This window comes from Panthera uncia (genome assembly GCF_023721935.1).
Source record: "Panthera uncia isolate 11264 chromosome A1 unlocalized genomic scaffold, Puncia_PCG_1.0 HiC_scaffold_16, whole genome shotgun sequence".
Classification (NCBI taxonomy): domain Eukaryota; kingdom Metazoa; phylum Chordata; class Mammalia; order Carnivora; family Felidae; genus Panthera; species Panthera uncia.
In genome coordinates this window covers 24,650,864-24,662,450 of record NW_026057576.1, presented here as the reverse complement: position 1 = coordinate 24,662,450, position 11,587 = coordinate 24,650,864, and the positions used below count along the sequence as shown (strand labels likewise).

The 11,587-nt window shown below is 47.1% G+C and overlaps 1 non-coding gene across 1 annotated transcript; it reads right to left on the bottom strand.

Moving 5' to 3' along the window:
* Nucleotides 1-672: 672 nt before the first annotated feature.
* Nucleotides 673-744, bottom strand: TRNAE-UUC (transfer RNA glutamic acid (anticodon UUC)). Its single transcript has one exon. It is a non-coding gene; the product is annotated as a tRNA-Glu (tRNA).
* Between the last annotated feature and the right edge of the window lie 10,843 nt (nucleotides 745-11,587).

The following is an 11,587-nucleotide window of genomic DNA, read 5'->3' as shown; positions in this document are numbered from 1 at the left end:
ATATCATGAGTTCCAAAAGTTTTTAAAACAGAATGTGCCAGAGAAATGTTAGGGCAGGAGAAGTAAGTGGTTTTTTGTTTTTGTTTTTTGTTTGTTTGTTTTTTGAGGGTTTTTTGTTGTTTGTTTGTTTGTTTTTTTTTTTTTTTTTTTGCCGTCGCCTCACTCCTCAATATCGATAGGAACCTAAGTTTCTTTTCCCTTCCCTCTCCCTCCCCACACAACTGGTTTAGCGAGCTCTTCGAATGGCAAAGGCTACAGGCTGTATGCTAAACTACATCTGCCCTTAATAGTGTGTCTTTTCTGGCAATCTTGCTGTCCTTAATGGAATAGTTTTAGGCAACTTAAAAGCCTTATAATGTCCCAAAATGCATCTTTTCTTTTGCTTTCAAAGAAGAGCACTTTTTTTGGTCATTTGCTCTATATCCACAGTACAAGGAGCAATTACATCAGAAGTACCAGCTGGAACACGATTTTCTTCACCTGGGTTCAAATGCTGACTTCTCACTGCGGGCAGCTACCGCCTTCCCGCCAGCGGCACCGGGTTTGGGGTGGGAAGCCCTGATTTCCCTTCAGCCCCAAGCTTTCTGGGTTATAGCATTTTCTAAAAACATCAGCCTCCTCCTGGTTTAGGAGGGCCTAAATTGATTTTTCTTTTTCCTAAAAGTCTTGGCGTTCCCACACCGGGAGTCGAACCCGGGCCGCCTGGGTGAAAACCAGGAATCCTAACCGCTAGACCATGTGGGAGACGACGAGCGTCGCTGTACATCTAGATAAATTGAGTCGTTCACGGCGCCTTCCGCCCGCCCCGACACACCCGGCCTCCGGAGTCAGAGCTGTTTCTGCGCCTGCGGAGATCCTGAAACCCCTTAACCCTTTCCAGCCCGCGCTCTACTCCACTCCACGCGTTAGACAACTGAAATCTTTCCACTCTCGCGTCCTTTGTGATCTCATCCAGTCTCCTGGTTCTAGACAGCACGTCTACACCCAAGTACACCCCAGATTGGATGAGTCATTGTTCCTAGTTCCGCACAGGAAATCCCGCAGGGTGCAGAAGGACTGGTGTTTAGACTCGGGAATAAGAAACCACTGCCGCGTGGAGTCGTCGTACCGCCACTGCGGAGGCCAGACTGGAGCGGGCGGCGCTGACCCCGAGGGCCGCTGCCTTTGCGTCCCAGCCGCTGACCAGCCGCTCCGAGCCCGCCACCCCTGGCTCCGGGCCTCCGCCTCGGGAGACGCTGCGCGCCGGCGCCCCCCACCCTCCCCGCTGGACTTGCGGGCCGGCAGCCCCCCTCCTCGCCGCGCTGCTCGCGGCTGCCCCCCGCCCCGACGCGGAAAGTTGATCTTTCCTCTCAAGAAATGGGAACAAGGGCTGCCTGCAAGCCCGGAACATTCCAGGCTCTGTTGATTCAACCGCCAATGGCAGATTTGTGTCACCAAAAGTAGGCGATGGTGGTTTGCAAAAGTAGCTTATAAACCTGGAGAAAGCCCCTCCTGCAAGCAGTCCTGGTCGATGGAAATTCTTTGTGGTTTCCAACCCGTCCTCGGGTTGAAGGAGCATTTCATGCGGAGCAGTTTATGCATTACCGATCTACTGTTTGGATTAGGCAAGTACAAAGAGTCAGTTATTCGGGACAGCCAGGGTGGGGGAGCTATGGTTCTGGTGTCCTCGTTGTGGCTTAAGCTACACAGAAATTGTTTTTGCAAGCGGCGGACACTTTGGAGCCCATTTAAAAACCCACTCCCCACCTGCCAAAGGAACGTGGAAGGCCCTGGCTATCCCCCTAACTAACTGAGGCTCTCTAAGGCTTCGATTGTGACATTCATCAGCAAGAGGGGAGGGGCGACGAGAGACCCGAAATAGAGACTATTCTGCCTAGCATTTTTTAACACGGATGAAGCTCCTTAACAGGGAGGGAGCCTAACCCAACACCACCGGAACTTAATGAAGCTCGGAAGAAAAACTAGAACCTACTGACTGCAGACCTACTATGTGTGTTAGACACATTCAAATACGTCTGCTCTCGTAATCGTCACATTATACTGATGAGAGAGGTCTTATCCCAGTCTTTGGTGGTTCTTCCTGTACTATCTTTGCATCTTTGAGCAGTTTCATTGGTTCGTTTTTTAATCAGTGACAGTTGTCTTCCTTTTGGGGACATCTATTTGGGAACACTAAGAAAAGTCTCCAAACGAACCTCATCAATTAACAGAATCCCTTACATCATGTGGTTCTCAATTTAGGGCCAAGATTTCTCATGCACCTTTCAGTTTTGTATTTCCATTTGATGATAATCTTTTTAAAAAGTATCTTGCAAGTTTTTAAGATAAAATTTCCCACTGTAGCCCATATGTCGGACAGGCACCATCTTTAGGATATAACCAAAATGCAATTTTATTTTTGTCTCTGACTATCCCCAAGCTGAAATTTATTCAGTTTTTCTCCGCGCCACTGGGTGAAAACTTGGGCACTAATAGAAAGCCCTATAGTCACTTTAAATAATCAAGCACAGTCCAGGACAATATGCTTTTCAACAACTCAATCTTCATTCTAGATAGTTCTGCCCCACCATCCCAGCTTGAGCACGATTTCAGGCTGGGAACACTGGTATGAGCTGGCTCAGGGTCCTATCAGCTCATATGATCCAACTGTGGGCTTCTCTCAGCTCTGCCTTCAGTGACATCACATCGGTATCCCGAGATAGAGCCATGCTGGGAATATTGCACCACAGAAATCGGCAAATGCACCAAGGCAGGGCTTCTTACCTGGGGAGCTGGTGTGCTGGTTAAAAAATAGTGGTGTACTGGTTAAATATTTACCAGCACCACACTGGGCCAAGGTCTACTGTCGGGGGAACAGGGTGTGATCCACTTCTTATCTCACTCCATGCCCTTCCTTCTGAGGCTCCAAGGCCCTCCAAGATTGGAGTGTAGGGAGGGCAAGAGAATAGGGAACTGAAAGTTCCTACTGGACTGGTACTATCAAAAGTCTGCTTCCTGCTTTCTGGGCCTGCCTGTGTTCTAGGGCTGACTCTTTTTCTCAGTGGTTCTCTGTGGCTTCATCAGAGGCTTCCCTGCTTGGGGCCTTTAGACAGTGTCATCCAGGAAGCCAACAGTATTCTCCCAGTGGGGGTCTTACACCAGTTACACCAGCATCACCAGTGGCAGAATTTAACTGCAGATTCACAACTCTACCCAGAACAAGAACCTCTGGGAGTGGGGACCTGGGAGTCTGAATTTTAACCAGCACTCCCCCCTGCAGTGACTCTGATGCCACTGGAGTTTGAGAAACACTGAACTGCATAACTAAGTTCCCTAAAACTGTTAAAGTCTTTAAAAGACCATGATCCCTAAAGCACAATGTCCATCATTTCCCTTTTCTGCTCAAAAACCTGAAAAAACTGGCTTCCAGTTGACTATTGAGTATGTGAAAGGTGAAATGAATTGGGTTCACTTATGTCAAGGGGTTTTAAAATGGAGCCAGGAGGCCATTAAGGAGATAGGCCTTATGCACGTCCTCTCTAGTGGAACCATGAACTTTTGAATTGGGCCAAACTGCAAATATTCCAAGGGCTGAGCCCCAGCACCTGCACCTTGCTCCAGTGAGAGAGCTTGCTTGGTGAGAGCCTTAGCAACCAATTATATTCAGTGAAGACTAGCTTCCTGCCACCAACACCAATCAAAAACCCTCTGTAGGGGCAAAGGGTGGTTCAGTCACGTGTCCAACTCCAGCTCAGGTCATGATCTCAGTTTGTGGTTTGAGCCCTGCACTGGCAGTGCAGAGGATGCTTGGGATTCTCTCTTTCTCTGTTCTCTGCCACTTGTGGTCTCTCTCTCTCTCTCTCTCTCTCTCTCTGTCTCTCTGTCTCTCTAAATAAACTTAAAAAAAAAAATTCTTTGTAAACAACTGATACAAGAATGGAGCGCCTGGGTGGCTCAGTCAGTTGAGCATCTGACTTTGGCTCAGGTCATGATCTCACAGCTCGTGAGTTCAACCCCCACATGGGGCTCTGTGCTGACAGCTCAGAGCCTGGAGCCTGCTTCAGATTCTGTGTCCCCCTTTCTCTCTGCCCCTAACCCACTTGCATTCTGTCTCTGTCTCTCTCAAAAATAAATAAACATTAAAAAAAAAAACAACAACAATGGATACAAGCATTCCCTTTTTGCTTTAAAAATCCCAACTTTTGCTCCCTAGTGGGACACTACTTAGGTTGCTATGAAAGTCTGTGTACCCTGAATTGCAAGTCTCTGATCCCTGTGAAGGCACAGTCTTGCTTAATTATTGCCTCCTGACAATTTTAGGCTGACAGGTAAAATCTAAATTCCCTGACCATGGCTTTCACGCTGTCCACAATCCAGCCCTCCCATACCAAGCTAACATTATTCTCCCATGTCCCCCTTCAGTGAGCACATTCCAAATCACCCTCCGTGCTCTGTCCCACGTGTACCTCGAGCTTTCCCGCCCTGACCCCTTCACTCCATCTGTGTACTGCCCTCCCCTCTTTTATCTCCACATCTGACCCCAACTCCGAGGCCAGCTCACTCCCGTGAAGCCGCCTTGGGTCCTCCTGGTCACAAGTCACTCCCGTTTCCTCTGAATCCCAAAGTGCAGGACTTTCTAAAATGGTGATGTGGGCTAAAATGCCTTATTATTTGAGTTATTTAATAGGAAAGTCCATGAATAAAAACTGGACTCCATAATCCCCCTGGGAACCCAGCCCTGCTCTCAATCATTCTACCAAATAGTCCTTCCTTGTAACCAACTTAAATACTTCCTGCTGCACTTCAATGTGAAAGCTTCCCCCTTTTAACCACCAGCGTGAACAAAATGTTCCTGGGAGGAGAAAAAAAAAAAAAAAAAACGCACAAATTTTTGAAGTTTAGCCAGACCAGTGAGTGAGCTGTGTTTCTTTAGCTCTGCACACACAAAACAAGCCTCCTTGTTGACATAGGAACAGCTCTTCCTGTTCCCATGCGTCTAAGGCTGCCTCACCCCAGCCTCATTGATACTGGGAAAAAGCCCCAAACATCTTGTACTTGCTGGGCATCCATATTAGCCAACGTGCTGGGTGCGATTCAGGTCCCTGCCTGCAATCACTTAGGAGTTAGGATGGTTTCCATTTCAGTGGGCCCAGGAGTCACCCTTTCTAAGGGCACTGGAAATCAGCACCAATTAAACTCCGCTCTCCCCCGGGAGAGCTCTGGTCAGCACAGATCCAGCTATGGCACACAGTTAACCTCAAAGCTCTTTTGGGTAACAGCACCTGCCCCTGCTGACCAGTTGGGGTGAGTTAATCTTTGTGGCCTAACACTAGGTTCAGTTTCTAAAATTGGATCCAAGCTCAGGAGGCCACCGGGATGACAATTTCCTCAAGGCTCATTTAGATTATACAACTCTGCCCTTCACCTCTACCCCAATTCTAGCAACTCCTACTCGTCCTATGACTCAGGGCAAATACCCTTGAACTCCTGGAAATGGGTTAGGTGCTATTCTGTGCACACATCCCATTAATCACTGGGCTGGATGAACTCCCTGCTTCCCTCTCTATGGTGGCCTGTAAACTCTGGATGGTTGGGTCTGGTTCTTACTCTGTTGTATCCCCAGCTTCTGGCACAGCGCTTGGCCCACATAACCATTTACTGAATGAATCAATCTCCTAAAATATCTTCGGTTCCTTGGGGACCCTCATATAAGGGTTACTTTTTTCCTTAAATCAACAGATCACAGGAAGAAACTATTCAATCAGGTAAAAACATCTCCACAGCATGGTACCTTCCCTGGCAGATCAGCAACGCTCAGTAAATGTTTGAGCGGTTGCTTACTTGATTCATTCATTCATTCAGGAATCAGTCAATCAATCAGTCCCAGAGGAATAGTCTTGGTCTTCAGTTAGCACGTGAGTGGTGAGCCAACGAAGAGTCTCAGTGGGCCATAATTCCAATACCTGATCAACTACAACATAGGACAAGAAACCACAGCGCTGTCTGCTAATATCCTTCTCTACCTTGTAGACACTTTTTCCTAATGCCCTCCTCTCCTCTGCTTTGCTCACACAAGACAGGGAGCGCTCTGGCAGACCATCCTCATACGCACCCTGTATGTATGTTCCTACCCCGGATGAGCCCTGGGGAGAGACAGAGTTTTTTTCATTTTTCTGGAGAACCACACTCCGGGGTGGTGTGAGGCCAGGGACCCCATAGCCTGGCATCTAGAAACCGTGCTCAGCATTGTAGTTTCCCCTCCATGTGGCAATTGTTCAACTATTGAATTTATGGCCCTCTGAGACCTTCAGTTCGTTTACTCTGCCACTCGAGTGCTAGGTGGAAATCAAGCTGCATAGGAGGTTAAAACCATTTCTGGTTCATTTCTGAACTTCCCACCAGCAGTTCTGGATGGAGTGAGCTTTCTAAAGTCATTTTCTTCTTTCCCCTTGAGATACTCTGTCTCAATTACCATCAATAGATCCACAGCCAGGAATTATGTCAAGTCCAATGTTCATCATGGCACCCGGTATATATCTGACAGTGCTTGATATAAAAATAATAGCTATCACATATAGGATTCACCACGTGCCAGATAATTCTAAACACTTTAATATATTAACATTTTGATTCTCACGACTCCATGTGATAGGGACTAATAGTACTCCCATTTTACAGATTAGAAAACTGGAACACAGGAAGGTTAAGCAACTTGCTAGAAGTCTCACAACTTAGAAATAGTAGAAGCAGAATTCAAGAATTCCAGAATCTGAACTCATACTAACTGCCCCTACTATTATACAGAGTGCTAGAACCGGGGGCTGTCATTGACAATAATAACCACAGTGCCTTCAACAATGACAACATGCATTCCGAGGCCTGATGGCATCTTCAGGGGAGAGGAAAGATGTTATAGGCTCTTTTTAAACCAGTGAAAATAAGCATATCATGACCTAAGGCTTCATAGATGCTGACCTTGGCACAGAGATGGCACCCTGGCCCCTTGTCTCTAATCAGCTTCCCATTTTCAGAAATACCGCCTTCACGGTTATCCAAAAACAAATTGATGTTCTCCCTCTCTCACGGTCTAGGATGAAAAATCTCATAACCCTTTCCCCTAACCTCTATTCAGAGATATTGTTTCCTGTTGATTACTTAGTTGATTCATGCAATCAGCAGCCTAGGCACAGATTCATGAGGGGACATTCTGCCCTTCTGAAGCCACAACCTCCTTGCGATCTGCACGTGGATGGCTACTGAGCATCTCAAACTGAACATGTTTATTTTTTTATTTTAGAAAAAGCACACGAGTAGGGGAGGGGGCAGAGTGAGAGAGAGAGAATCTTTTTAATGTTTATTTGTTTTTGAGAGAGAGAGAGAGAGAGAGCAAGCATGAGCGGGGGGAGGGGCAGAGAGCCTGATGCAGGGGCTCAAACTCACAAACCATGGCATCATGACCTGGGCCGAAGTGAGACAATTTTTTTAATTTTTTAATGTTTTATTTATTTTTGAGACAGAGAGAGACAGAGCATAAGCAGGGGAGGGGCAGAGAGAGAGGGAGACACAGAATCTGAAGCAGGCTCCAGTCTCCCAGCTGTCAGCACAGAGCCTGATGCGGGGCTTGAACTCACGAACCGCGAGATCATGACCTGAGCCAAAGTCGGAGGCTTAACCTACTGAGCCACCCGGGTGCCCCAAGAGAGAGAATCTTAAGCAGCCTCCCATGCCCCTGGGATCACGACTTGAGCCGAAATCAAGAGACGCTCAACCAACTAAGCCACCCAGCTGCCCCCCAAATGGACATGTTTAAATTTTTTTTTTAACGTTTATTTATTTTTGAGACAGAGAGAGACAGAGCATGAACAGGGGAGGAGCAGAGAGAGAGGGAGACACAGAATCTGAAACAGGCTCCAGGCTCTGAGCTGTCAGCACAGAGCCCGACGCGGGGCTCGAACTCATGGACCGTGAGATCATGACCTGAGCCGAAGTCGGACGCTTAACCGACCAAGCCACCCAGGCGCCCCCAAATGGACATGTTTAAAACTGAGCTCCTGAGCATCCAGCAACTGCATTCCCCCCAGCCATCTTCTTTTGCCATCTTCCCCATTTGCATTAATGGCAGCAACATCCTCCAAGTTGCTCTGGCCAGAAATCCGGAATCACCCCGGATTCCATGCTCTCTTTCCCTCCATCCAATCCCTCAGGAAATCTTATTGGCCCAATCATGAAAATATATCCACAATTTGATCACTTCTCCCCATTCCTCTGGCCCGAGTCCCCATCCGCTCTCACCTGGATCACTGAAATAGCCTTACTCCTGCTTCAGCCCACAAGCTCCCCACCCCCGCAGACTATTCTCAACACTGCAGTCTGAGGGCTTCTTTTAAAACAAATCAGATCATGTCACTTCTCTCCCCACAACTCTCCAGTGGCTTTCCATCTCACACAGAGCAGAAGCCAAAATCCCGACTATGATCTACAAGGCCCTACAAGGCCGCCACCCCCTCCCCTCTCTTATCCCCTCCCCACAGCCAAGTGCATTGGGCTTCAGACACACTACTCTCCTATCATCTTCACGTCCTCTAGATATGCTGCCACCTCAGGGCCTTTGCACCTGTGTGGGGAGAAAAGCGCTTTCCATAGCAGGGGAACATCTTCATAAGCTTGCTCCCTGACCCTTCTCAAATCCTTTAGAAATTATCTTAGTGAGACATTTTCTGCCTACCCTACCCCAAATTTCAGTTACCTGCCTTTTCCTGCTTTGCCTTTTCTCATGAGCACCTACTGGCACTTGATATACTATGTGTTTTATGTATGTATGTATGTATGTATGTATTTATCTTGTTCATCACCTGCCTTTCCTACCAGAATACAAACATTTCTGCTGTTTTGATCACTGATATATCCCCTGCCTCGAACAAAACTGGGACTTTAGTGGGCATTCAGTAAATATTCGTTGGGCAAATGAACAAAGGAAGACAGTTAGACAGATGTGCCCATTGAAGGGCACTCTGGGTGGTGTGGACAATAACCACTACAAGAATTAAGAGGTAAAAGATCACTTCTTGTAAGGGCAATCACAACAAAAAGGACATAGAATCTGAGCTGGGCTTCTAAACATGAGGAACCTTTGGGCAGGTGTAGGTGGTGGGGAGAACATGGCGTGTGAGAATGTAACACGAGCAAAAGCCTGGAAGCAAGTACCTACAAGACACGCGTGTGCACGCAAAGTGCCTGGAATGGAGGTTCCTGAGGAAGGGAATGCCGAGAGTTAAGCTGAGGCGACTGAGGAAACTTCGTGTGCAAGCCAAGGAGCGTGGACTTCCCCATCAAGCCTTACTTCCCACTTCATTTGTCCCCGCTGTAGTCATAGCTGGCTCTGCAGCCGCAGCGTGTCAAACACCTGATGTGATCATAGGGCACAAGAAGAGTAGATATCCCGATCTCTTGTCAGTCAGATAGCCATGTTTATTGACCATTCACTGTCCTTAGAACCTGTGCTGTTAACTTCCTGTTCCCAAGCACAGAGTGGCAGCTTCAACCCAAACATCTGGAGGCTGGGACTAGGACTTTTAGCAATGCACAGATTAGCGTTATAAACAGAAAACTCAAGGAAAAATTGGAATTCTTCTTACAGTCAATATATTTTGACTGTATATATTATTTTCGTTTACTACCATTAGGCATAGATGGCTGAGACTCAGCAAATTAGAAAGCAGGCTAAGTAAGTATTGCCCCAAATCTTTAAGCAAATGTGATTTTCAGAGGGGGCGTTCAGTAAAACATATAATTAACTTTCATGCAGCTGAAAGACAGTTCCCAACAATTAGACACTGTGGAACCACAATATATTTCTTTGGAGCCACTCTTAGAACAATAAAACTTTTATAAGGAGGACTGGGATGTACTGCTAAGTACAGGGTAAGTCAAGAGGAGTTGAATGTCCCCTTAGCAATCCTTTAAAATTATAAAGCTATTCAGACCACATCAGAACAGCGCTGTCTCCCATTGCCCGTTCCATTTGAGCCCATGTTCTTGCCACCCTACCTAAAAGGAGACACTCAACAGCATTTCCTAGTGATCCTAGGAAAGCAGACTTGCCTCGGCATTGCTGTTAATCTAACTTTTTCTATTATTTTCTTTGGGCAAAATGCCAAGCAAAAGACAAACGATGCTTGTTAAAGTAGAAATAGAAACACAAGGGGGAAGCTGTGCAGCACATGAATCCCAACCAGCAGCAGCAGGATATTCCTGTGGAAATAAAGAAAGACCAACCAAATGAGAAAAGCAAAGGCTATTTTGCTCAGAGCTCGCTGGAGCAAGGTTGTCAGCCTCTGTCGCTTGCGTTCTGGCAGGGACTCAAAGGCAGGCAGAGGAGAGGGTGAGTTTTACAGTGAAACAAAGGGAAGGCTGCAGGTGCGCCTGTTGGAGGCTGTTGGGGAAGCTAGAGGCAGGCTAACTAGAAGCAGGTCGTCCCATGGGGTTGGGTAGAGGGTGCATATTTGGCTTTCTCTGATTGGTCCCTAGTTGGAAGTGGAGATAAAATAGGGCAGCTGTCAGTTATTAATCAAGTTCTGGCCATTTGGGGCTGATTGTTACAGGGGTAGGTGTTCAGCTTCCTGGATTGTTACTAGAGATAACAGTCGGACTTCCTACAAGCCTGACCTGTAGCAGGCTGCCTTCCTGGGTGTTTTCTTGGAGAGCATGGGTTGCTTCCCTGGAACCTGTAGGAAAGCTTCCCTTGGAAGCTGTAGGGTGTGGGTCAGAGTTCTATGTCTATATATGGTCTGGCCACATGGTCTCTGATTACCCAGAGAGTTAGCATCTCTGGCAGTTTCAAAACACCTCTTCAGGCCAAGACACATAATCCAGCTTCTCCTTAAGCCTTCCTTCTGCTTTCCAGACTTGCCCCTCACCTGTGGCTCGGCAATGTGGATTCTTCATTCTGTAGGAACCATCCCTCCCACCTTGTCTACATGGGCAAGAGCTCTCCTTTACACTCAAAACCACTTTGAAAGCACCTGATGACAGGCCTCCCCAGAAGGCTCCGGTTCCCCTTCTTGCTGAAGTGTTCACACGTCATTCACTTATGTACAGGCACTCGTACTTATCATATAGTGTTAACATAAACAACAGTGACTGTGTCCTTTTTCCAAGACTGTCAGGGGGCTGGGACAGTGCCACTATCAGACAGGCGTATAGCAGAGGATTGGCTCTGATGCATTAGGAGGGTGGGAAGCAATTCCAGTCCAGCAGTCAGGAGAGTTTCCAGTAACCTGTTCAACTTCAGCTGATATCTTTCTCTCCTCAGGCCCTCTTGTTAAGTTTACAAACGCAGCAGAGGCATTCCAGAAGTGTATGCATCCTCTATGTTTGGGGGAGAAAAGTTTCCCGGCTCTGTTTGAGGAGTACTTATTATGTATACATATCTTATCCAGCTACTGATTCAACGAAATTTTCACTTATGATAACGTTTTGTTTTTGTTTTTGTTTTTGTTGTTTTAGAGAGAGAGAGAGAGCAAAAGCAGGGGAAAGGGGTAGAGAGGGAAAGAGAATCTCAAGCAGGCTCCACGCTCAGTGTGGAGCCTGACATGGGGCTTGATCCCAC